The 26,523-nt window shown below is 41.4% G+C and overlaps 1 protein-coding gene across 3 annotated transcripts in view; it reads left to right on the top strand.

Moving 5' to 3' along the window:
- The window catches only part of ccnd2a (cyclin D2, a), a 276,544-nt gene that overhangs the window by 119,556 nt on the left and 130,465 nt on the right, over positions 1-26,523 (top strand). For 2 of the 3 annotated variants that reach the window (XM_090211002.1, XM_090211016.1), the window contains exon 2: positions 19,421-19,564. The exons of the other annotated variant lie outside the window; for it this stretch is intronic. The gene's annotated coding sequence lies outside the window, so the exon portion shown is untranslated. The remainder of the gene's footprint in view (positions 1-19,420; positions 19,565-26,523) is intronic. 3 annotated transcript variants of the gene reach the window in all.

Here is a 26,523-nt window from a genome sequence, read left to right as displayed (position 1 = left end):
TCAAGGACATTCAGAGATCTTGTCCCGAAACCACTCCTGCGTTGTCTTGGCTGTGTGCTTAGGGTTGTTGTCCTGTTGGAGGTGAACCTTTGCCCCAGTCTAAGGTCCTGAGTGCTCTGGGGAAGGTTTTCATTAAGAATCTCTCTGTACTTTTCTCCGTTCATATTTGCCTTGATCGTGCCTGGTCTCCCAGTCCCTGATGCTGAAAAACATCCCCACAGCATGATGCTGCCACCACTATGCTTCACCGTAGGGATGGTGCCAGGTTTCCTCCAGACGTTTATTTTTAATAAATGTTTCTTACAAACATTAATAAAACCTTTTTTTTTTTCGCTTTGTCATTATGGGGTGTTGTGTATAGATTGCTTAGGAATTGTGTTTATTTAATACATTTTAGAGTACGGCTATAACGTAACAAAATGTGGAAAAAGTCAAGGGGTCTGAATACTTTCTGAAGGCACTGTATCTAGGATGTTACTCTATTTCCACTCAGAATCTGATGTCATGGCCATTTGCTAATGTATATTTTCATGTGTTCATTGACATGAAAAACATAGATCTTATGTTCAGGTGTTTTTCTGTAGGCTTTTTGGATGTCCTGTAAAATGTTTAGGGCTGGATGGCCTATTCAATTGAAACCGGCAAGCAGTTTGAGTTGATTTGCAGTTCATTTTCTCCTCACTTCTTTCGGTCCTTAGCCATTTACTGTACAGGCAGCAGTAGTCCACAGACTAACTAGACACACACAGTATGGCGGCAGGAGAAACTTCCATGTTTCATTGCTCAAGTGCTCAGCATGGTTGGTGAGACTTGAACAGTAGCTTCAGCATTTGCACTTTTATGATTGTCGAATATGTTAGTTTTCTACATTTTAAAGGTTTTTCGAAGCTCCCAGGCTCTATAATCGTTTCCCCACCACACCTCCTAGACTTATAACGTGTGAAATCCACTGTCAACGTCTACTCCCATGTGGACTCTGTCCAGCGCAGACTACTGGGTGGGAATGAAATGATTAATATATTGTTGTATGGATTGACAATTTCTTGAATTATTTATTATTATTTTAACAAACATTGTGAACAAAAACACAGAAATACAAAACACAAATAAATACAAATGATATTCTATTTCATGGACATGATATAATTTTATGTGCCCTTAAGGAAACACAAGAATTGTTCCCATATGTTTTTGGAGTCCGTATTATTTTTCTCCAGCCTCTTTGCTAACATTATTTCATACCTTGTTGTTTTTAATCAACATTTCCATCCACTCCGTGAGCACTGCCTCATTAGAGCTTTTCCAATGTTTCAGGACTAGCCTTAACACTGACACAATACCTCAACATAATATTTGGAATTCTGTCTGGTTAGCCCCTCTTATTTCAAACTTGTCACTCAACAGACAGTCTTGGTGACCTAGGTACATGGAATTCAAGGCCGTCTCCCACGCACTGTAAGGCTCTTAACAAAAGTCAAAACAGACTGTTCTGGTAAAGGTGCTTTCTTTGAGGTTGAACTTCATTCCAACCATTTAGAGCATTTGGCACTTGTTGTCTCTCTTTTTTGGGCTCATCTCATGGCCTTCCTCCCCCTGATGTTTCTGGTAGCGGATGGAGCATTCCAAATTACAGGTCTATGGGAATCAAGATGAGAAAAAACATGCACATTACTTTCACAGATTTAGCAACATGTGGGGACTTCTTAGACCAAATAGAGTATTAAAAAGACTCAAATATTTGGCTTTTGAAATACAATATGTGTTTATTTCTTCCACTTGTGGTAGGGCTACTCCTGTGGATAGATACAGCTGTAGCTGTTACCAGAGCAGATATGTACATAGGCTACATACTTACAGTGTTCTACAGTATTTGCACATTCCGGTAACACTTTACTATGCCGTATTATAAAGGCTCATACAGGCTTGTAACAAGTCATAAAGTATTATACATGCAGGCTTTAAGTCAAGTGTTACCCAAATTCCATTTGAACATGTTATTTTGAATGCTGTTGGAAAACATGGCTGGAACAGAGAAGTTTGGGGGTCTTTGTTTTTGAACAATGTCAAAAAGACAGATAAGGTAATCATGTAATTTAGCAAGAATGCTATAGGAAACGTAAATAGACGTCAATGCGCAGGAAGGCAATAAAGTCGACAGGCTGTTTTACATTAAGAGAAAACAATCATAAAAATAAATTCTGTGTAAGTTACTGTATTAGCGGTTTGACTGTGCTAAGTACAATTTGATGTTTGTGCCTGTAAGGGATGAAGGCAGCCAAACGACTGTGGTTGTAGACTGAAGTGGAGCTGAGCGGACCACCATTGATATCCTCTTCCATGTGGCCCCCCACGGCGGAGAATGGGGCTCAATAGAATACTTCCTCATCACATTTCCAAAGGTCCATATCTCAACTCCATATGCTGCTCATTGCATATTGTCTCGAGAAACCATAGAAGTGCATTTGCAGGACTGTAATGTGTTACTCAGATTAGATCTATGGGAGTGTTAGTTTATCAAAAACAGTATAGCCTAAATCACAGAGAGAGATCACAGATTAATCATTTTAGTGTGGAGTAGTAACAAATCCATCTACTGATATCTATCTGGTATATACAGTGCCTTGCGAAAGTATTCGGCCCCCTTGAACTTTGCGACCTTTTGCCACATTTCAGGCTTCAAACATAAAGATATAAAACTGTCTTTTTTTGTGGAGAATCAACAACAAGTGGGACACAATCATGAAGTGGAACGACATTTATTGGATAATTCAAACTTTTTTAACAAATCAAAAACGGAAAAATTGGGCGTGCAAAATTATTCAGCCCCCTTAAGTTAATACTTTGTAGCGCCATCTTTTGCTGCGATTACAGCTGTAAGTCGCTTGGGGTATGTCTCTATCAGTTTTGCACATCGAGCGACTGAATTTTTTTCCCATTCCTCCTTGCAAAACAGTTCGAGCTCAGTGAGGTTGGATGGAGAGCATTTGTGAACAGCAGTTTTCAGTTCTTTCCACAGATTCTCGATTGGATTCAGGTCTGGACTTTGACTTGGCCATTCTAACACCTGGATATGTTTATTTTTGAACCATTCCATTGTAGATTTTGCTTTATGTTCTGGATCATTGTCTTGTTGGAAGACAAATCTCCTTCCCAGTCTCAGGTCTTTTGCAGACTCCATCAGGTTTTCTTCCAGAATGGTCCTGTATTTGGCTCCATCCATCTTCCCATCAATTTTAACCATCTTCCCTGTCCCTGCTGAAGAAAAGCAGGCCCAAACCATGATGCTGCCACCACCATGTTTGACAGTGGGTATGGTGTGTTCAGGGTGATGAGCTGTGTTGCTTTTACGCCAAACATAATATTTTGCATTGTTGCCAAAAAGTTCAATTTTGGTTTCATCTGACCAGAGCACCTTCTTCCACATGTTTGGTGTGTCTCCCAGGTGGCTTGTGGCAAACTTTAACCGACACTTTTTATGGATATCTTTAAGAAATGGCTTTCTTCTTGCCACTCTTCCATAAAGGCCAGATTTGTGCAATATACGACTGATTGTTGTCCTATGGACAGAGTCTCCCACCTCAGCTGTAGATCTCTGCAGTTCATCCAGAGTGATCATGGGCCTCTTAGCTGCATCTCTGATCAGTCTTCTCCTTGTATGAGCTGAAAGTTTAGAGGGACGGCCAGGTCTTGGTAGATTTGCAGTGGTCTGATACTCCTTCCATTTCAATATTATCGCTTGCACAGTGCTCCTTGGGATGTTTAAAACTTGGGAAATCTTTTTGTATCCAAATCCGGCTTTAAACTTCTTCACAACAGTATCTCGGACCTGCCTGGTGTGTTCCTTGTTCTTCATGATGCTCTCTGCGCTTTTAACGGACCTCTGAGACTATCACAGTGCAGGTGCATTTATACGGAGACTTGATTACACACAGGTGGATTGTATTTATCATCATTAGTCATTTAGGTCAACATTGGATCATTCAGAGATCCTCACTGAACTTCTGGAGAGAGTTTGCTGCACTGAAAGTAAAGGGGCTGAATAATTTTGCACGCCCAATTTTTCCGTTTTTGATTTGTTAAAAAAGTTTGAAATTTCCAATAAATGTCGTTCCATTTCATGATTGTGTCCCACTTGTTGTTGATTCTTCACAAAAAAATACAGTTTTATATCTTTATGTTTGAAGCCTGAAATGTGGCAAAAGGTCGCAAAGTTCAAGGGGGCCGAATACTTTCGCAAGGCACTGTATATGGCTAGCTAATTGCTTATCAAACACTTCCATCTCCAACCAGAGAACACCAGATTGGGAGAGAATTTGAGGAATGAGGAGGATGGCATCTCACCAATGTACGATCCACAACCATACACAATGCCTGGTCCAACAGTTGTATTCATTTATTTTTCCCTCTAATAACATTTCTAGTTCCCCCCCCCCCCCATCCCTGCTCCTCTGCTCCCCCCGCACACACCAGCCAGCCCGTACATCCCCACTTTACCACTTCAATTAAAGTCAGATTACCATCAGTGCTTGCCGAATGTGCCTTTTAGTAAATACAGATCCATTTCCCTAGCCAATCTGTTAGAGGCACCCTGCTGGGAGCCCCTCGGAAGCCTGTTCTCCTTTCCCCTGCTAGTTAGTTACTAATTGACTGGCCCTGTGGAGGCCAGGCCACTTGGATGGGGAAGCATGGCAGTCATATGTGACCGAGGCGACTGAGTGCATGCGCCTGATATGGGAGCCATTAGCGCACAGTGTCAGCGGAGAGGCACACGTGGGGTGCACGGCTTGAACAAATAAATCACTGTGGAGTGCATCTCCTCTGCCTAAAACAAGTTAAGTGCGGTGACTTGGGATGACATCGATGACAAACAAACTGTTTTCGTTTCCCCCTTCAGGGATGGAGGGATGGCGACGTCTGCTTTGAACTCCTATCTCTGATCCCCCTATTCCCTGCCTGCCCCTGTCCCTCCCAACACCACACTCAGCACTCAGTATAGCTGTACTTCTCATACTGTACAACGTACCTGACTGGCGTCAAATCGAATCAGGACCACATGATGTGGAGGTATTTCTCTCTGTTTATCATTTCATGATGTAATGAGGTGTGATTTTTCTTTTAAGACAAATCCAAATCATGTGCAAATAAGTGAATGAGGGCCTCAAAGAGAGAGTACAGTAGTAGAAGTTGGAGCTTTAGGATGACCAGGCAGTTATTTTTTAAATACATGCCTTTTATAATGATAGAGCATAAATAGGTCTGACTCCTACTGCCAATACTTTGTTTCTACTGAGTCACCTAGTACAGGATGTGGATATGATCCCGTTGTAGGCCCAAGGCAATCAAAGGCTGCTGAGTGCCCTCACCTTTTTTCTCATGCTCAGAGAAGAGCTTTTCAGTTGTATGGTTAGAAGGTACTGCAGTCTAGGACCTTGGATGTGTTTTTCTTCTGCTTCTGGACTTTGGCCCCTCTACGGTGTACCAGCTAGTCAGCTGAGAGAGAGAAAAAGCGCTGAAGGTGATGGCAAGAGAGGAGAGGAGTTCTGCTCATTTGTTGCACTTTGATCCAGGTGTTTGTGCACCGCAAATACAGCAAACATCACGGGCAACCTGTGGATCTCAGTGTGACATTGTGATTAAGACATTTGTTTTCAGTGACCAGTGAATTCATGGCAGATGTTGTTCCTTTTTGATCTTATTGATCTTTATTTAAGTGGCGGGACCTCATGGAAGTGTTCAAATGATTACGGAAAACCAAAAAACTCTCCTCAAATTCGACCTTTACATTTATTTCAAAAATTCAATTTCTGAGAATATGTTGACTAGCATAGGAAAAATAGTGGCACAAGATGTGTAGCGGTGCTCAAAACTCCTGACGTGAATAAAGTCTGTTGTTCCAATCAGTTTTAAGCCGTTCAAGCGACCTTTTACCTTGCTTTTCATGAGCTAATTTTCTCTCAGGTTATCCTAGCCCATTTGTGTACATGTACAGTAGCAAGCCATAGCATTGACTGCTTTGATGTTATGTGGTTGCAACAGAGAAGTGACTGTACAGTATGTTATGTCATGGCCAGGTGACTGTGATACAGTGTCATAGTTTGATAGCACATGGACAGTGTTTACAGGCTACCATGCTAGTGACTGACTTTGCCTCTCCTGGCTGTACAGAACACATGATAATGACCGGTACCCCTTCCCCTTTCCCTCTTCAAAAGAACCACAATGGATATAAGCTGTTAAGCTTTATTGTGTTACCCTTGATGATTTTCTTAAATTGTATGTGGAGGCGTCACCAGCAGGAGTTCCCTTATGTATTTATTTTACAAATTGTTAAATAAATTAAATCTATCAAGTAACAGGGCTTTTCAGAATGTTGTTGCATGTGTCACTCTGTCACTATCAAAATGCACTCTCATTCTCTCTCCCCTGTAGACCTGACTTTTTGACCCAAGTTAACCAGATTAGCCGGGTGGTTTGAGCCCAATGGAAAACTCTCCCTTAACTCCCCAACACAGGATTTATCCCACAGTATCATGGTGGTCTCTTAAATGATTGAAAGATCTATTTGCACTTATTGACCCGAGCTCCTACCCCGATCAGCAGTGAGTGTATAAACTGTAAAAGATAGACGTGTCATGTTCATGTTTCAGATAGAGAGAGCTCAAGAGACAAAGAGAGTGAGAGAGCTTCTGACCAGGCTGTATACCAAGTGATCCAGTCAGAGTTAGCAAGTTCTTTTCCTGGAGAGGATCTGATGTGCCGCCCAAGGACAGCCCGGCTTAGCAGATGTGACAGATCTGTATCACCAGTCACAGCAGTCCTGTGCCAGTCCCACCAGATAGGCAGGCCAAAAGTAACTGGCTGGCATTTGGAGCTCGCCTGGCACTCGCCCTGCTCAGCTAGTTTGAAACTCTTTTTTTATTATGATTCTATGTTGCCCCTCCTCCTGACCATATAATGTGTAATCTCCCTGCTAGGAACCCTGTGCCCTTGGTGCTTCATATAGCTTGGGTCTAGTGCACCAGCCATTGATAAGGCTAATGTCTCCGATAGCTAGCGTGCTTTCAAGTCCCTCTCACAAAACAGCCAGCTCCCTTTCATGTTGTTTTCCCAAGTCAAAGACAGACAGGCAGGCCTCCCCACACTGCAGGATCCAATTGGCTAATCAGTAATCTCTAACTTGCTGAGCCCAGCAGTCCTTCAGTTGGGGAGACTTTCAACACCCCTTCTTCTGTTTCTTCTTCTTTCCTCCAGGATGCTTTCTTGTGGTGTTGGGGATTTAAAAGGGGAAAGTGTGGCTGTCATATAGGCACCTTGGGAGAAGTGTTTGACTGAAGGGTCTTTCTGCCATGCTGTCCTCCTTTCTTGTCTCTTCTTCCCTGCCGCCACCTGCCCTTCCCTCCTCCTTCCCCTTCTCTTTTTTGTCTCTTCTCTACTCTTTCTGGAGAAACTGTTTGTCCTCTGCCTGGCTGATGAGGGGTGCCAGCGGGGGATACCAGGGACGGGGGACATAATCATGCCACAGACACATGGCACTGTATTAAAACATTAGTACCACTTTATGACTTTATTTAGCACATGCCAAAGAAAATTGATTAGGTGACAGAGAAGGAACAAAAGAGGAATCCTCCTCACCCTCCTTAGTGCCCTTTTCTCTTTTAAGCCAATCACGGCCATTCATGTCTGAACATTGGACGTCTCACCCTGTTGTGTTGCTTCACGTTGCAGTGTCCCAAGGTACAGTGCATTCAAAACATATTCACACCCCTTTACTTTTTCAAAATGTTGTGTTACAATAGTGGGATTTAAATTGATGTAATTGTATTTTTTTGTCAACTATCTACATAGAATACTCTGTAATGTCAAAGTGGAAGAAGAATTCTAACATTTGTAAAATATATGTATATATATATATACACACTACCGTTCAAAAGTTTGGTGTCACTTAGAAATGTCTTTGTTTTTGAAAGAAAAGCACATTTTTTGTCCAGTCAAATAACATCAAATTGATCAGAAATACAGTGTAGACATTGATAATGTTGTAAATGACTATTGTAGCTGGAAACGGCAGATTGTTTATGGAATATCTACATAGGCGTACAGAGGCCCATTATCAGTAACCATCACTCCTGTGTTAAAATGGCACGTTGTGTTAGCTAATCCAAGTTTATCATTTTAAAAGGATAATTTATCACTAGAAAACACTTTTGCAATAATGTTAGCACAGCTGAAAACTGTTGTTCTGATTAAAGAAGCAATAAAACTGGCCTTCTTTAGACTAGTTGAGTATCTGGAACATCAGCAGTTGTGGGTTCGATTACAGGCTCAAAATGGCCAGAAACAAAGAAATTTATCAAATGTGAAACTCGTCAGTCTATTCTTGTTCTGAGAAAGGAAGACTATTCCATGCGAGAAATTGGCAAGAAACTGAAGATCTCATACAACACTGTGTAATTCTCCCTTCACAAAACAGCTCAAACTGGCCCTAACCAGAATAGAAAGAGGAGTGGGAGGCCCCAGTGCACAACTGAGCAAGAGGACAAGTCCGTTAGCGTCTAGTTTGAGAAACAGACTCCTCACAAGTCCTCAACTGGCAGCTTCATTAAATAGTACCTGCAAAACACCCGTCTCAACGTCAACAGTGAAGAGGCGACTCCGGGATGCCGGCCTTCTAGGCAGAGTTCCTCTGTCCAGTGTCTTTGGTCTTTTGCCCATCTTATTCTTTTCTTTTCATTGGCCAGTCTGAGATATGTCTTTTTCTTTGCAACACTGCGTAGAAGGCCAGCAAAAATGGATGTAGCAACTACAGATTGCCCCTTTTTTTTATTAAGCAAGTCAGTTAAGAACAAATTCTTATTTACAATGACAGCCTACCGGGGAACAGTTGTTCAGGGGCAGAACAACAGTTTCTTACCTTGTCAGCTCGGGGATTTGATCCAGCAACTTTACTCGCCCAACACTCTAACCACTAGGTTACCTGCTGCCCTTTAAGTCTAACAAAAGTGTGTAAGTTTGAGCCTGTGTCCATTAGGCATATGAAAATCTTTTACATCAGCATGAATTAGTTTGAACAATGAAAGCCCCACTTTTATTCCAAAGGCTTGGATCCGCACCATGCAGATGTTGCAAGAGCACATTTTTCAATGGCTGATATCATGGATGGTCAATCCTTGCACCTATAGCTCTGTCTATTAATATGTGAGTGGTTATATTTCTCCAGGCCCATCCCTCAGCTTTTTACCAAAACAGAAGCGGGGCGCCCATTTTGTTATTGTTTCATCTGTGGATTTGCTCTTTAAACAGCTGCATATTATCAAGATATCAAAGTGTCACGAAAAGAAAGATAAATGCAGCATATGGCATTCATTTTTCACAAGTAAATAGCACTTTTTAGTAGTGCTCAAAGCATGCCATTCCATGAGCTCAGCATTTATTTTTCAACTCGAATCAATGAGTCCAATCAGTCCTCCATGACAACAAAATCATAAACAACAGAGTAGGGCTGGCTGTTAAATCCTTAGTTTTGGGGTCATGCTCAGGTAAAACAATTTGCCTAATCTATACTTCCATATTTCCAAGTCCTATTCTTGAAGATTAAGGGGTATAACATTTATTGCAATGACTGGAATTATCATATACTTTGGTTTTAATGTAAAGATATAATTGAATCGTATTATTATATGTAGTAGAAAGAGATGGGTTAGAAGAAGCCTACATAACCAACCCATGAAGTAAAACTGAACACCCATATATATGGCCAGCTATGTAAACTTTAACATTGATTTATTCTCCAATAGATGTCATTCAATTGGTAACGTACATTTTTGTCTTCTTTTAATGCCTCAAGGGGAAAGTAATCTAAAAGTAGCGGAATATAAATCAGATTACATTACTGAGTTTGGGTAATCCAAAAGTTACGTTACTGATTATAATTTTGGACAGGTAACTAGTAACGATAATGGATTATATTTAGAAAGTAACCTACCCAACCCTGCCCATAACATTATGCAGCCACCATCATGCTTGAAAATATGGAGATTGCTACTCAGTAATGTGTTGTATTGCATTTTGTATTCAGGACAAAAAGTTAATTGCTTTACCACATTGCTGCAGTATTACTTTAGTGCCTTGCTGCAAACAGGATGCATGTTTTGGAGTATGTTATTCTGTACAGGCTTTCTTCTTTTCACTGTGTCAATTAGATTACTATTGTGGTGTAACTACAATGTTGTTGATCCATCCTCAGTTTTATCTTATTATAGCCATTGAACTCTGTACAGTAACTGTTTAAAAGTCACCATTGGTCTCATTATGAAATCCCCGAGCGGTTTCCTTCCTCTCCGGCAACTGAGTTAGGAAGGATGCAAGTATCTTTGTAGTGACTGGGTGTATTGATACACCATCCAAAGTGTAATTAATAACTTCACCATGTTCAAAGGGATATTCAGTGTCTGCTTTTTTTATTTTTACCCATCTACCAATAGATATCCTTCTTTGCGAGGCATTGGAAAACCTCCCTGGTCTTTGTGGTTGAATCTGTGTTTGAAATGTATTGCTCAACTGAGGGACCTTACATATAATTGTATATATGGGGTACAGAGATGAGGTAGTCATTAAAAAATCACGTTAAACACTATTATTGCACACAGACTGAGTCCATGCAACTTATGCGACTTGTTAAGCTAATTTTTGCTTCTGAACAAGGGTTTGAATACTTAATGACTCAAGACATTTCAGCTTTTAATTTGTAAATAATTTGTCAAGATTTTGAAAAACATAAACCAAATTTGACATTTTGAGGTATTGTGTGTAGGCCAGTGACAAAAAATATAAATGTAACCCATTTTAAATCCAGGCTGGAACACAACAAAATATGGAAAAAGTCAAAGGGTGTGAGTACTTTCTGAAAGCACTCCACCATGGAAAGGTATGTAGGAGCTCAGCAATAGAACTTGAATGGTAAATGTTTAGGGGATCAAGAGAGATCACACTCTATAGGCCTAATCAAAATCAATCAAAGGTGTTATTGCTGTTATGAAAAACAACAACACTCCAACATCATGTGAGTCCAATCTCTTATACCAAAGGTCCATTCTGAAAATAAGTGCCAGGCCTCCTGTCTGCTTGGCTCAGCATGAGTAAAGACAAAAAATCCTCACGAGGCTTTGTTTTTCACATCAACTAAATGTAGCCCCTCTGACTGCCTTGCTTTCTGCAAATGAGTAACCAGACACATGATGATGTGTTATTGTTGTTTTACCCGGGGCCCTGCGATCCCTGTGATCTGTGGTAACAGTGGAGGCTGTTGATTCGTGTGTTGTGTGGCGCGGCATGTGATGCAATACCATATGATGGTCAAAGAGAAGAGGCAAGACTGTGTCAGGAAGTGTAGTCCTATTTGTTTGTGCCTGTCTGCTTGAGCTCAGCCAGTAGCAGGCCCTCTGTCTTCTCACTGAAAAGACTGACCCACACGGTTGAATGAGAAGAGAGTTCTGCAAGTGGGAATGTGTTTGCAGTCCTTGCCAGAGGCAAACTGCTAGTCATCAGCCTTGGGCAAAGGGCAGTTATGCTGCACTGCCTTTAAAAAGATGGAAACAATGACGCTGTGAGTGTGAAAATACTGGTTTATAAGTGCCTGAAGTTATATTAAATTGTAGCTCTTGATCCGGCTCTAGAGAGTGTTTTTAAAAATCTTAGTCTTAAACAGTTTCTATTTAGATTCCACACCATTACATTTCTGCTACCCAGCAGAATCTCTGCTGGAAGATCACTGAGGGGGTTCTCACGGTTTGGCGATTCCTAAGATTCCCAAGGACTTCTGGGTTATTATATTGCATTCCTGAATAATGAATATAAATCCAGTTACCCAATTTCAGTCAAATTAAAAACACTTGCTGCTATACAACAAGTAAATTCACCATGATTGATAACATTCTTTGCCCAAAACAAATATCAACACTAGGGTGTTCCCTTCCCATTACGCAAGTGAAGAGAGAGTTAAACCCCAAAAAACAGTAGATATTATTTTACTTATTGTGTTTCTGATTGGGAGATTTTCTCTCTGTCTTGCCATTTCATTCAATCTAATCACCTAATTATTATAAGAGAATGGAATAACTCCTTTCCTCTCCCCGCTGCACCTCTACTTCGACAGAACCACCCCTTATTTAGATGTATTTAGCATATCAGATTGTGTAAAATGTCTCCGGTACTGTAGGTGTCTTAAAGGTCCAATGCTGCCATTTTTATCTCAATATCAATCAATATTCCGGTGTAACAATTAAGTACCTTACTGTTACCTTATTGTTTTTGATTAAAATGGTCAAAAATGAATAAAATTTAGCAATTTCTCAAGCAATCATTTTTCTAGGACTTTCTGAGAGTGGATAGTCAGTTTAATATAATAGTTTGTTTAAACATTTACATGCTTTGCAAGAAGAAAGTTTATCCTAATAATCAATCCTGTCTACATGGACACATCTATAATCAGGCTACTGATGGGACGTTTGTTAAGTGCAGAAAATACTCAATCAAAATAAACGTTTTACCACAGTGACCATGTTATTTTTGCGAATAGTTTGGAAATATAAAGTTTGCATGTGAAAGCTATTTATATGATGCATACTTTCAGTTGTTCCGAACTCACTACCGGTGCTGGAACATGCACAGATCAAATACATAGCTGGAATGCCGATTTAGCTGTTGAATCATTTGTCCTAATAATTTAAAAGATTGCTCAGAAAACCAGGTGTTTTAATCAGCGTATGGTTACTACAATTATGACCTTGCACCGATTTAAGATAAGTAGAGTAAGGTGTTTACATGACTAGGGTTGCACATTTTGGGGAATATTCAGAGGTGGAAACTTTTAATGGGAATATGGGAATTAACAGGAATATATTCACATTTATATTAATACCATTTAAATGTAGATGTTTTTTGCATTGGATATTTTTACCATGTGGAGACAGAAACATAAACCTTTTACCTTATCATAAGTAGACATAATTGCAAATGATTAAATCCTTCCAATAGAATTGGAACAATTTAGTTACTTTATTAAAATGAGTTGACTCTAAACATGGGATGATTTCACTGAACAACAAAAGAAAGGGAATATTGAATGATCCCCAATGATCCATCGCATCTCCTAAAAATGTTTTAAACATACATCTATAAAATGATACCGTAATTTCCGGACTATAAGCCGCTACTTTTTCCCCACGCGGCTTATACAATGATGCGGCTAATTTATGGATTTTTCCCCGCTTTCACAAGATTCATGCCGCCAAAAAACTGAGCACTGTCACATAATGTGACGTAAATCGAGCGCGCTCAAACTTCCCATCATTCTGATTACGGTAGTCATTTTGTCACCCTCATCATGGCAAAGACACCGAGAAATGCATATGATGCAGCTTTCAAGTTGAAGGCGATCGATCTGGCTGTTGGAAAAGGAAATAGAGCTGCTGCACGGGAGCTTTGCCTTAATGAGTCGATGATAAGACGTTGGAAACAGCAGCGTGAGGAACTGATTCAGTGCAAAAAGACAACAAAAGCTTTCAGAGGGAAGAAAAGCAGATGGCCCGAACTAGAAAATGAGCTTGAAGACTGGGTCAACACACAGAGAGCAGACGGCCGAGATGTTTCAACTGTGCAGATCCGACTGAAAGCCAAAACAATCGCCACCGCAATGAAGTTTGAGGATTTTAGAGGTGGACCATCGTGGTGTCTAAGATTTATGAGACGTAAGGGCCTGTCCATCAGGGTACGGACGACTTTGTGTCAGCAGCTCCCTCCCGACTACGAGGAAAAGTTTCAAATTCACTGATGCAAAGATAGCGGAGCATTCCATCGGCCCGCACGACATCATAAATATGGATGAGGTTCCTCTGACGTTTGACCTGCCTCTCACTCGGACTGTCAACAGGAAAGGCGAATCATCCGTCACGCTGAAAACAACTGGGCATGAAAAAACGCACTTCACCTGTGTTCTGAGCTGCACGGCATCGGGAGAAAAGCTTCCACCGATGTTGATTTTTAAACGCATGACGATGCCAAAAGAAAAGTTCCAGAGAGGAATTGTTATGAAAGTCAACAAGAAAAGATGGATGACGGAAGGCCTAATGCATGAATGGCATACGGAGTGTTACGGCAAGCGACCGGGAGGATTCTTTCACAAGAACAAGGCATTGCTCGTGTTGGACAGCATGAGGGCCCACATAACAGATTATGTGAAAGAAGCCATCAAGAGGACAAACTCAATTCCAGCTGTGATTCCTGGGGGCACAACAAAGTATTTGCAGCCACTCGACATCAGTGTAAATCGTGCATTTAAGGTGGCGCTCCATGTAACAAAAGTGAATGTAGAGACCGGTGTGTCTGTTGTCCCTTGTGTCTGTGCTCTTGTAGAATACTGGTTGAGGGATGGAGATGATGTAGTTAATTATTCCTTGCCCACGAACATTCGACCACCCATCAGAGATGATTGCAATACAGTCTGCTTTCTCTATGATTTGCTTGACCTTCACTTGAACTCTGTTGAACTCTGCATCCAGCAAATGAGTAGATAAAGCATGTCTGGATGGAAGGGAGTATGCTGGGCGAAGAACATTCAAAAATCTCTTCCAATACACATTGTTTGTGAGCATCAGTGGTGAACCAGTTGCACACACAGCTTGAGCAAGACATTAATTTGCATTTCTCTGACTATGTTCCTCCATTGAGTCAAAAAAACTTCTGATTCCAGGAGGAGCATAGGCTGTTGCTATCAATAAGGTGTCTACTTTAATTAGATGTGAAAATGTTGAACCAGAGGGACTTTTGTCAGAGGTTGCTTGTTGTGAGCGCTGAGGGAACATTATGAACTTGGCCAGGTGATTCTGCATTTTTGTATCATTCTTCACAGCTTTTTGTTGCAAATGTACACAGCTTTTCCTTCTACATTATCTGCAGTGAAATGTCTCCACACATCAGATAGTTCCCCTGGCATTTTCCTGTGAAGATTCAAATGTATTATGTAAAAAAAAGATTTTAAAAATTCCCTGTACAGATAAATAGTTAAGCAGTTAGATTAAACAAATCCTTTGTAAGATACATTTTTTTTTAAATGAAGCATGTATGGGAACAGGTGAATTAACACTCGGTTAGCAGGCTCAAGCAAGCTAAAACCCACATGATATTAAAAACTAACTAGCAGAAACCCACTTTGCTGTTGTCTTCTATTTACAAGTTAACAAGAAATCATGTATGTCATTTAAAAAATATCCACCCCACCCAGTATTGTAATCAAACTTACCAGAAAGCATGTAGTCCTTGGCTCAGACAGCGTAGTAGTGTGGGCTCAATAGCATCTCATTAGGGTGCATGGTCTTGAGAATCAGCTGTACATGTGTTGGAAGAGTGCACTGTGCATGCAGACTGTTGCAATTCCATTGAATTGGGGATAGTTTAACCAAAATATGCCACAAGACCTAGAATTGCCTTATGTGTATCCCACAAAAAAAGGTGCACTGTTATAATCTAACTTCTTTGATGAATTCAAGCAAAATTCCCCAAATTCCCAGGCTTAACTTCCCATGGAAAATTTACCGGAATGTTTCCGACCCTTTGCAACCTTATACATGACTAATGCCATACTCGGCCTTCTTCCATATTCAGTATAATATCGAACTATTAGTGTGCATGTAAACATACTCAGTGTTTTGAGTGGGGAGGGGAAAAATGAAAATGAGCTGTTATTGGCAGAGAGGTTTGGAACTCTCTTTATTATTGGTTTATGCTCGCTTTTAGGCAAGCAACACTGAAGCATGCATGAGAGCATCAGCTGTTTCGGACGACTGTGTGATCACACTCTCCGTAGAGGTAGATATAAGACTCCAGCTTCAGAGATTTTTGCAATTCATTCCAGTCATTGGCAGCAGAGAACTGGATGGAAAGGCAGCCAAAGGAAGTGTTGGCTTTGGGGATGACCAGTGCAATATACCTGCTGGAGCCCGTGCTATGGGTGGATGTTGCTATGGTGACCAGTGAGCTGACATAAGGTGGGACTTTACCTAGCAAAGACTTATAGATGACCTGGAGCCAGTGGGTTTGGTGACGGATATTTAGTGAGGGCCAGCCAACAAGAGCATAGAGGTCGCAGTGGTGGGTAGTGTATGGGGCTTTGGTGATAAAACGGATGGCACTGTGATAGACGACATCCAGTTTGCTGAGTAGAGTGTTGGGGGCTATTTTGTAAATGACGTCGCCGAAGTCAAGGATCGGTAGGATAGTCAGTTTTCCGAGGGTATGTTTGGCAGCATGAGTGAAGGAGGCTTTGTTGTGAAAAAGGAAGCTGATTCTATATTTAATTTTAGAGAGATGCTTAATGTGAGTCTGGAAGGAAAGTTTATAGTCTAACCAGACACCTAGGTAATTGTATTTGTCCACATATTCTAGGTCAGAACCGTCCAGAGTAGTGATGCTAGTCGGACAGGAGGGTGCGGGCAGCAATCGTTTGAGCATGCACTTAGTTTTACTAGCATTTAAAAGCAGTTGGAGGCTACAGAAGGAGAGTTGTATGGAGTTGAAGCTTGTTTGGAAGTTTGTTAGCACAGTGTGCAAAGAAGGGCCAGATGTATACAGAATGGTGTCGTCTGCGTAGAGATAGATCAGATAATCACCAGCAGCAAGAGCGACATCATTGATATATACAGAGAAAAGAGTCGGCCCGAAAATTGAGCCCTAATGCACCCCAATAGAGACAGCCAGAGGTCCAGACAACAGGCCCTCTGATTTGACACACTGAACTATATGAGAAGTAGTTGGTGAACCAGGTGAGGCCGTCATTTGAGAAGCCAAGGCTGTTGAGTCTGCCGATAAGAATGCAGTGATTAAAAGAGTGCCAGATGGATTACCAGGACGTGTACTCAAAGCATTCCCCCGACCAACTGGCAAGTGTCTTCACTGACATTTTCAACCTTCCCCTGACCGAGTCTGTAATACCTATGTGTTTCAAGCAGACCACCATAATTCCTGTGCCCAAGAAAGTGAAGGTAACCTGCCTAAATGATTACCACCCCATAGCATTCACGTCGATAGCCATGAAGTGCTTTGAAAGCTAGTCATGGCTCATATCAACACCATCATCCCGGAAACCCTAGACCCACTCCAATTTGCATACTGCCCCCAACAGATCCACAGACGACACAATCTCAATTGCACTCCACACTGCCCTTTCCCACCTGGACAAAAGGAACACCTATATGAGAATGCTGTTCATTGACTACAGCTCAGCGTTCAACACCGTAGTGCCCACAAAGCTCATTACTAAGCTAAGGACCCTGGGACTAAACAGCTCCCTCTGCAACTGGATCCTGGACTTCCTGACGGGCAGCCCCCATGCAACAACACATCTGCCACACTGATCCTCAACACTGGGACCCCTCAGGGGAGCATTCTTAGTTCTGTCCTGTACTCCCTGTTCACCCACGACTGATGACACAACAGTTGCAGGCCTGATCACCAACAACAATGAGACAGCCTACAGGGAGGAGGTCAGAGACCAGTGCCAGGACAACAACCTCTCCCTCAATGTGAGCAAGACAAAGGAGCTGATCGTGGACTATAGGAAAAGGCGTATAGTGGACCGTGTCGAGAGCTTCAAGTTCCTTGGTGTCCACATCACCAATGAACTATCATGGTCTAAAGACACCAAGACAGCTGTGAAAAAGGCACGACAACACCTTTTCCCCCTCAGGAGACTGAAAAGATTTGTCATGGGTCCCCAGATCCTCAAAAAGTTATACAGCTACACCATCGAGAGCATCCTGATCAGTTGCATCACCGCCTGGTATGGCAACTGATCGGCATCTGACCGTAAGGCGCTACTGAGGATAGTGCATATAGCCCAGAACATTACTGGGGCCAAGCTTCCTGCCATCCAGAACCTATTTACGAGGCAGTGTCAAAGGAAGGCCCCAAAAATTGTCAAGACTCCAGTCACCCAGTCATAGACTGTTCTCTCTGCTACCGCACGGCAAGCGGTACCAGAGCACCAAGTCCAGAATCAAAAGGCTCCTCAACAGCTTCTAGCCTCAAGCCAGAAGATTACTGAACAATTAATCAAATGGCCTTTTGGACTATTTACATTGACACCCCCTGTTTTTACACTGCTGCTACGCGCTGACTATTATCTATGCGTAGTCACTCATACCTACATGTACAAATTACCTCAAGTAACCCGTACCCCCGCACATTGACTCGGTACCGGTACTCCCTGTCTATAACCTCGTTATTGTCATTTTATTGTGTTACTTTTTTTCTTTTTTTTTAAACTTTAGTTTATTTAGTCAATCTTTTTTTAACTCTTTCTTGAACTGCATTGTTGGTTAATGGCTTGTAAGTAAGCATTTCACAATATGTGTTCATCAAGGCAAAGGGTGGCTACTTTGAAGAATCTCACATATAAAATAGATTTTCATTTGTTTAACACGTTTTTGGTTACTACATAATTCCATGTGTGTTATTTCATAGTTTTGATGTCTTCACCATTATTCTACAATGTAGAAAATAGTAAAAATAAAGAAAAACCCTGGAATTCGTAGGTGTGTCCAAAATTTTGACTGGTATTGTATGTGTATATACTGTTGAAGTCTGACAGAGTTGGTGTAACTGAATCAGGTTTGTAGGCCTCCTTGCTCGCACACGCTTTTTCAGTTCTGCCCACAAATTTTCTATGGGATTGAGGTCAGGGCTTTGTGATGGCCACTCAAATATCTTGACTTTGTTGTCCTTAAGCCATTTTCCACAAATTTGGAAGTATGCTTTCTGTCATTGTCCATTTGGAAGACCCATTTGCGGCCAAGCTTTAACTTCATGAAGATGTTGCTTCAATATATGCACATAATTTTCATGATGCCATCTATTTTGTGAAGTGCACTAGTCCCTCCTGCAGCAAAGCACCCCCACAACATGATGCTGCATACCCGTGCTTCACGGTTGTGATGGTGTTCTTCGGCTTGCAAGCCTCCCCCTTTTTCCTCCAAACATAACAATGGTCATTATGGCCAAACAGTTCTATTTTTGTTTCATCAGACCAGAGGACATTTCTCCAAAAAGTACGATCTTTGTCCCCATGTGCAGTTGCAAACCGTAGTCTGGCTTTTTATGGTGGTTTTGGAACAGTGGTTTCTTCCTTGCTTAGCGGCCTTTCAGGTTATGTTAAGTTGATATAGGACTTGTTTTACTGTAGATATAGATGCTTTTGTACCTGTTTCCTCCAGCATGTTCACAAGGTCCTTTGCTGTTGTTCTGGGATTGATTTGCACTTTTCGCACCAAAGTACGTTCATCTCTAGGAGACAGAACGCATCTCGTTTCTGAGCGGTATGACGGCTGCGTGGTCCCATGGTGTTTATACTTGCGTTCTATTGTTTTTACAGATGAACGTGATACCTTCAGGCATTTAGAAATTGCTCCCAAGGATAAACCAGGATTGTGGAGGTCTACAATTTTTTTTCTGAGGTCTTGGCTGATTTCATTTGATTTTCCCATCATGTCAAGCCAAAGAGGCACTGAGTTTGAAGGTAGGCCTTGAAATACATCCACAGGTACACCTTTAATTGACTCAAATGATATCAATTAGCCTATCAGATGCTTCTAAAGCCATGACATAATTTTCTGGAATTTTCCAAGCTGTTTAACGGCACAGTCAACTTAGTGTATGTAAACTTCTGACCCACCGGAATTGTGATACAGTGAATTATAATTGAAATAATCTGTCTGTAAAAAAATTGTTGGAAAAATTACTTGTGTCATGCACAAAGTAGATGTCCTAACCAACTTGCCAAATCTATAGTTTGGCAAGAAATTTGTGGTGGTTGAAAAACTAGTTTTAATGACTCCAACCTAAGTGTATGTAAACTTCTGACCTCATCTGTATAATTCCTCATATATATATATATATATATATATATATATATATATATATATATATATACAGATGAAGTCGGAAGTTATATATATATTTTTTAAAAATACAGTAAAATCACGGTTTTGATAGCACTGTCCCTTTAGGGTCATGTGAGAAGATCCATGGCACAGTTCCTTTCTAGAGTGGATCATTCTGTGTGATATGCTCTTGACTGCCATTGTGTTACCGTAGCGGTATGTTTCAAGCCCATCTCCCCTGAACTGGTCCATAGGCAGATCCAGACCCAGCTGCATGATGGGGCCAGGAAATAACCTCAGCATGAGGGAATGTGTTATCACTTTTTTCCAGGCCATTCCTCATACAGTAGGTCACCCAGTAACATGACTGGGAGATAAGGTGCTCCAGCATTGGACATGTTCTCTAATCAGGGAGGCAAACGTTTTTGCTGTGGTGGCCAGGATAGCCACTCCTCTCTCTCTCTTTTTGTTTCAATGCAGAGTTCTGTCAAAGCATGATAATGAGGCAGAACTTGTATAAATGTGTAAAGACCGACTGACTTTTGCAATGGTCAACAAATGTTTGTCTACATACAATCTGAAACCCGCCCGGGATCTGTGCAAAATCAAAGCAGGAATGAAAACAGGTCACAGAAATGTGAAGTGTGGTTAGAATTGCTAAACAAGCCATTTTGAGGATTTATTGTCAAAATCCATCAACTTGATAGACATTTGCTGACAATGACTCCAAGCACTCACTGTGATTGTAATAGCTTCCAAATTCCAGTTACAACAAGATGGTGATTGGAGACAGTCTCAACATTTTCTAATTCCTTTGTTACAAACACACCATTTACTGGTTGATTGATCTGATCCACTATGTTGATCTACTGATTGTCATAGCCATTCTACTGATGGATTCTGAGAGATTTTATTGGAAACTCAAGCTCAAGTAACCTAACAGTATAATTCAAACTTCAAGGGTGGCAGAAACATGAGACAGTCACACTTCCAGACTGTGCGTATGCGCGTGCATGCTTATGTGTTGGACTCTCAGCTCTTGGCGGCTGTTCCTGACCCCTTTTTTGGAGGTTGGAGGGGAGGTTGGTCTGCATCCCTATTAAATAAAATGAATATATGTCCTGCTCTCTAGTGTCTTGTATAAATCTACTGTAGTTCCAAGAACGAGAGAACGGAAAGGTCTATAAACTATAGGCACTCCCTCTCTTTCTACAGGACAGTTCATTAACTGTGTGTAATATCTGTACTGTACTGTTGTACAGTAATGTCATGCTCTGGTGATGCAGGTAGCCTAGTGGTTAGAGCGTTGGGCCAGTTACCTGAAAGGTCGCTGGTTTGAGTAACCTAGCTGACAAGGTGAAAAATGTGTGGATGTGACCTTGAGCAAAGCACTTAACCTTAACTTGCTCCAGGGGCGCCATACTACTATGGCTGACCCTGTAAAACAACACATTTCTCTGCACTAATGTGACAATGAGCACATGTATTTTTTTTATTTTTTATGCCGCCAGGCAGTCGCTCTGGCACTGTTGAGGGGGGATTTTTTTGCGGTGCCATGTTTTTCATGGAGGCGACCGGACAGCTGGGTGGTCACGTTCTCGTTTGAAGCACTTTATTCACACTGATAAGTGGCCCCCCAGCCGTGTGGTAGCAGAGAGGCCATTCCAGAGCAAACAGCAGTGTTACCGGGTGCCAACGGAAATAACACCAACGCTGACGCTGATAAGATTAGAGTGGCCCTAATTTTTATCTGGCCTGGCTGGCCCAGCCAAACACTGAGCCCTGTCCAGGAGGCAAAGGAGAGAGAGGACACTGCCCCAGCCATCTCCAGCCCTACCACCACCAACCATCTCTCCACAAAACAACCACACTGCTCTGCCTCTCATGTTAGAACTATTATTAGAGGTTGAGAGCATGTGGGGGATTTAAAGGGGATACTGACAGGTTTATATCAGACTGTCAGTCAGAAAGGTTGAGATAATGGACCAAGTGAGCCGGTTTTCATGTAAAGGAGAGTGAAGAGGGAGATGGAGATATGAGTGGCTTGTTACGTGACAGACTCTGGGACAGTCATGTTGATACAAGCCTTGTGATTTCCATGTCCTATATTGAAGACTTATTTAACTCATGTTATTGGATCATCTTTGGAAAGTCATAGTTGATCTTCAAAGTTATTACTTGTAATAACAAGGGGCTTTCTGGACATTTTTGACTCTCCCAAGATCCTTCATACTATCACCAAGCTATAAATACTTGCCTAAATACCATGATTTAACACTCATGGTAACACTTAAGATTGTTCTTCATATTTTCCCATGAATGTGCAATCATGCATATACAATTACATTTCCAAAACGATCAGGTTTCACAATGAGCAAATTTATATGAAGAGAGTTGTTTTGTGACTTTCCCCACCTACTGGACTGTGTTTATCCCCTCATAAGGTGATTTGTATATTCATCTAGCCCAGAAAGGTGTTATGGAAGTTTGAATTAACTTTTTAGTATTCAAATGAATTGGCGTCAGTCTTTGCGTGTTGCTGTACTTTTGGAGAGATGCGGAACCTATTTGGAGCCTACAGCTGACTGATAATTACCTTTCAGCTCCACTATACAAGTGGTGAGCCGATCAGATTTTTCTCTTAAATGGATTCATAGTGAAAACACTAGAATGACATGACAGCAACCAGGACATGAAAGTATGCAGTGTAATGTAGCAAAAAGAAGACCTAAATAAAACTGCCTCAGACAGTCTCAAAGTATACAATATGGACACTGTGTTTCCCTTAGTAATACCTAGAACGCGCCCCACCAAGGGCTGTTGTCCCCCGCCTAAACATGTTTGCTACCTATTACAGTAAGTGATTTCAGTAGACAATGTCACTGTCGGGAACCCTAGTGTTTGATTTGGTGGCGTACATATTTAGTATATGATGCCTAACTACCCCTTCCCTTTCTCCTTCTCCCATATATACTCATTATGTCTCATTTACTGAGCACATTACTACTAAAACTCTTAACACTGAGAACATCTTTGTTGTTTTCATTCTAAGACTTGTTTATTGATGGCTCTGCGGTGAAGCATAGCTCAGAAGTGGCACACTAACACACACACACACACACACACACACACACACACACACACACACACAATACCGAAGGGAAGATGACATTTGTAAAAAGTGAAGTTTTGGTTTAAATCGTGTGAGTGAAGCCCATGGTCTGCTCACTGAGTTTATTTGATATATTAATAAAAAAGTAGCATTGATCACAAACTATTTACCATCAATTTACAAATGATAAAGTTGCATTTATCTGCTGTATATCATGAATGATCATAAACTCGCCAAGCTACATTAGAACTTAAATCAAAATGTTATATGACTGAATTAATGATAATGACAAACTGAACTCCTGTGTGGTTTTGTTTGTCAGTATAGTAGTGCTATAGCAGAGCAGCTGTTTAAAGGGGGCAGCACTGCTGCTGCAGCTGCTGGTGAAGCAGTCCATAGAGCAGAAGATTTGAGTGAACATTGCCCATGACGTTTAGTTTTTCCCCTAGCACTACACATCGGATTCAAACAACCACCTCATCATCAAGATTTCCTTATTTTTAATCAGCTGTGTAGTGCTAGAGCAAAAACAAAACGTTCACCGGGGGGGCCCCAGGACCAAGTTTGTTCATAAGCAAGGCAGAAACAGATGCAGGGGAGCGCCCCGACCACAGAGCTGCAGCCTGCCTTTGGAGCTCTCTATTGAACGCTGTCAGGGCTGCCTGGTAGGACACAGACAGACAGAGGAGCAGAGCAGAGCCGCTCTTGTTTGCTGAGTCAGGAAGTAGATACTCTCCCGCTGTTCAGCTACACAGACCTGTGCAGGAGCAGGGCCAAGGACAGGGGCAACAGGGGCAAGGGAGGGGGCAGGGGCCAGGTAGGGGGAGGGGTGGGTTATAGGTCACACTTTTCATTTCCTCCTCATCATCTGAGTCAGCATCACTGAAACATTATGTTTGTTAGAACATGGGAGGAGCATGATGTACCATAACTATAGCAACATTGTTTTTCAGCTATTGATAGCAGTATACTGTAACAGTTTCTAAAATGTGTTGCCCTCGAGGACATACCATTTTAAGAACATTGCCTACGTGTTGGTGTTGCATTGGAATGGTAAACCACAGTCATAACTGTACAGCAGTTTTTTAATGCACTGTGTTGCAGTGGAATGCAGCTACAGGTTTTTTAAATGTTTTTTATGCCCAGCTTATGAGGCTCCTTAATGATGTGAGGCCTGAGGCAATTGCCTCTTCTGCTTAATGGTAAGCCCTCCAATGGGGGCGTCCCTACCTCATTGAAGTTGACGTTTAAAATGGTTAAGGTAAGGGTTAACGTTAGGGTTAGATAATAGTTATGGTTATGGTTAGGGTAAGTGTAGAGTTTAAATTGAAGGTTTTATGGTAGCAACTTCCCATGGATCCCGGATAGCACTGACCGGCACAGATCCCAAAGAATTTCCCATCATTCCAAACATGGCAATTATCAACCAATCACATGGGAATGACATGACCTACTGTCATGTGCGCTTCTTCTTTTTTGCCTGGCAACAGTTCAAGTTAAGTCAGATCTCACTGAGTGAAAGCAGCATGGCTGGAGTGGAGTTGAATTCTTGCAAGGACCTTCCACTTAGACTAATCACAGGCTTTTTCAGGCTAAATGGAGAGAAATCAGGCAAATACCTCCTCCAAAAGAACCAGGGAACTTGTGGTATTTTAAGACACAGAGCGGTGACATCTGAATTAGCTTTAATCAGAAAGTCGTTTAGAGAATGTTGTTGCTTTCTCCCAGTGTGTCCCAGCCCAGACTCACTCCATTAGTAATGACATTATGGCTCAAACATTAAGGGCTATGTTCTAAAAGTTAACTTTAGGGAACAGATCAGTGCAGCATCAGTGGTGCATTCCATTTCGGTACAACTTCCCCTTTTTGAACTTCTCTACTTTAAACAACATGAATGAGTGGAATCTGAAAGTACACATTTGACCCAACCTCAAGTCCATTCATCAGTATCACAGTCCTATATAAAGCAATCTCACTCAATCTCATTTTTCAGTACAGGCTTATGGTTTATCATCACATGATTTCACCATCCGGGTGCCTACTGAACACTGCATTTGCTTCCATATATAATTATAACAGGTCACTTATGGAATTATGTATATTGCAATTCATGGATTCATATCTTCGCTTGACAATTTCTGTTACAAACAGCTGATGTTGATCAATTTAACAAACTTATGGTAGCATTTCCTCCATAATAGTTTACACATGGTTATACCAGTCATGTAAAATCAAATTAAATCAAACTTTAATTGTCACATGCGCGAATACAACAAGTGTAGACCTTACCATGAAATGCTTACTTACAAGCCCTTAACCAACAGTGCAGTTCAAGAAGAGTTAAGCAAATGTTTACCAAATAAACTAAAGTAAAAAATTCTAAAAAATTAACACAATAAAATATCAATAATGAGGCTATATCCAGGGGGTACCTGTACCGAGTCAGTGTGCTGGGGTACAGGTTAGTTGAGGTAATTTGTATATGTATGTAGGGGTGAAGTGACTATGCATAGATAATAAACAGCGAGTAGCAGCAGTGTACAAAACAAATGGAGGGGGGGTCAATGTAAATAGTCCAGTGACCATTTGATTAATTGTTCAGCAGTCTTATGGCTTGGGGGTAGAAGCTGTTAAGGAGCCTTTTGGTCCTAGACTTGGCGCTCCGATACCGCTTTCCATGCGGTAGCAGAGAAAACAGTCTATGACTAGGGTGACTGGAGTCTCTGACAATTTTTGGGGCTTTCCTCTGACACCTCCTATTATATAGGTCCTGGATGGCAGGAAGCTTGGCAGACCCCTTCATTGTAGACCCTTTATTGGAGCTTTAGATACTGTCAGAATTGGTGCAGTGTCGGAATGCAACATTCAGTAATACTGTGTATTGAGAAGCCTCATAAATATGTCTAGTCTGCTGACTGATATGAATGCCAGTTATCCATAAAAAATAACCCTGTATTGAGATCAACCAGTAAGGAGGAGGGATGGAGGGATGTCACCAGGCTGTTGTGATGCATGCCAAATACCAGAACCTTCTGAGGCAGCAGCCTTAATTTTGAATGGTCACCTGATTGTGTGTGTGTGTGTACATTTTTATAAGAATACCATTCAAATTGCACCAATTAAAATAATCTGTACTATGACTGCTAAAAAATGTGGGTTCTTTGCACCCATAATGTTTGATTGTGGATGTAGATAAGGCATTCAAAGCAATGTATGTTAGTAAGGCTGCATGACCATGCTGTGGAAGTGTCCCTAAAAGGGAACAGGTGCCAGGTGTTTCACATCATAGTGTCCTCCTCTCAGTCCATTTGCATAGACAGATGTTTAATATTTAAACGGCCGGGCCTTGCGACCCCCCCTTACTACTACTCCCCTGATCAGCAATTTTTACAATTTATAATACAAATACACTTACAAATACACTTATAACACACTATTACAAACATACATAATACACTAGCATAACTAATTGACAGAGTGAAA

This window comes from Oncorhynchus mykiss, chromosome 2 (assembly GCF_057628025.1).
Source record: "Oncorhynchus mykiss isolate SJ-2025 chromosome 2, ASM5762802v1, whole genome shotgun sequence".
In the NCBI taxonomy this organism is placed as follows: Eukaryota; Metazoa; Chordata; class Actinopteri; order Salmoniformes; family Salmonidae; genus Oncorhynchus; species Oncorhynchus mykiss.
This window is presented reverse-complemented; position numbering and strand designations above follow the sequence as displayed.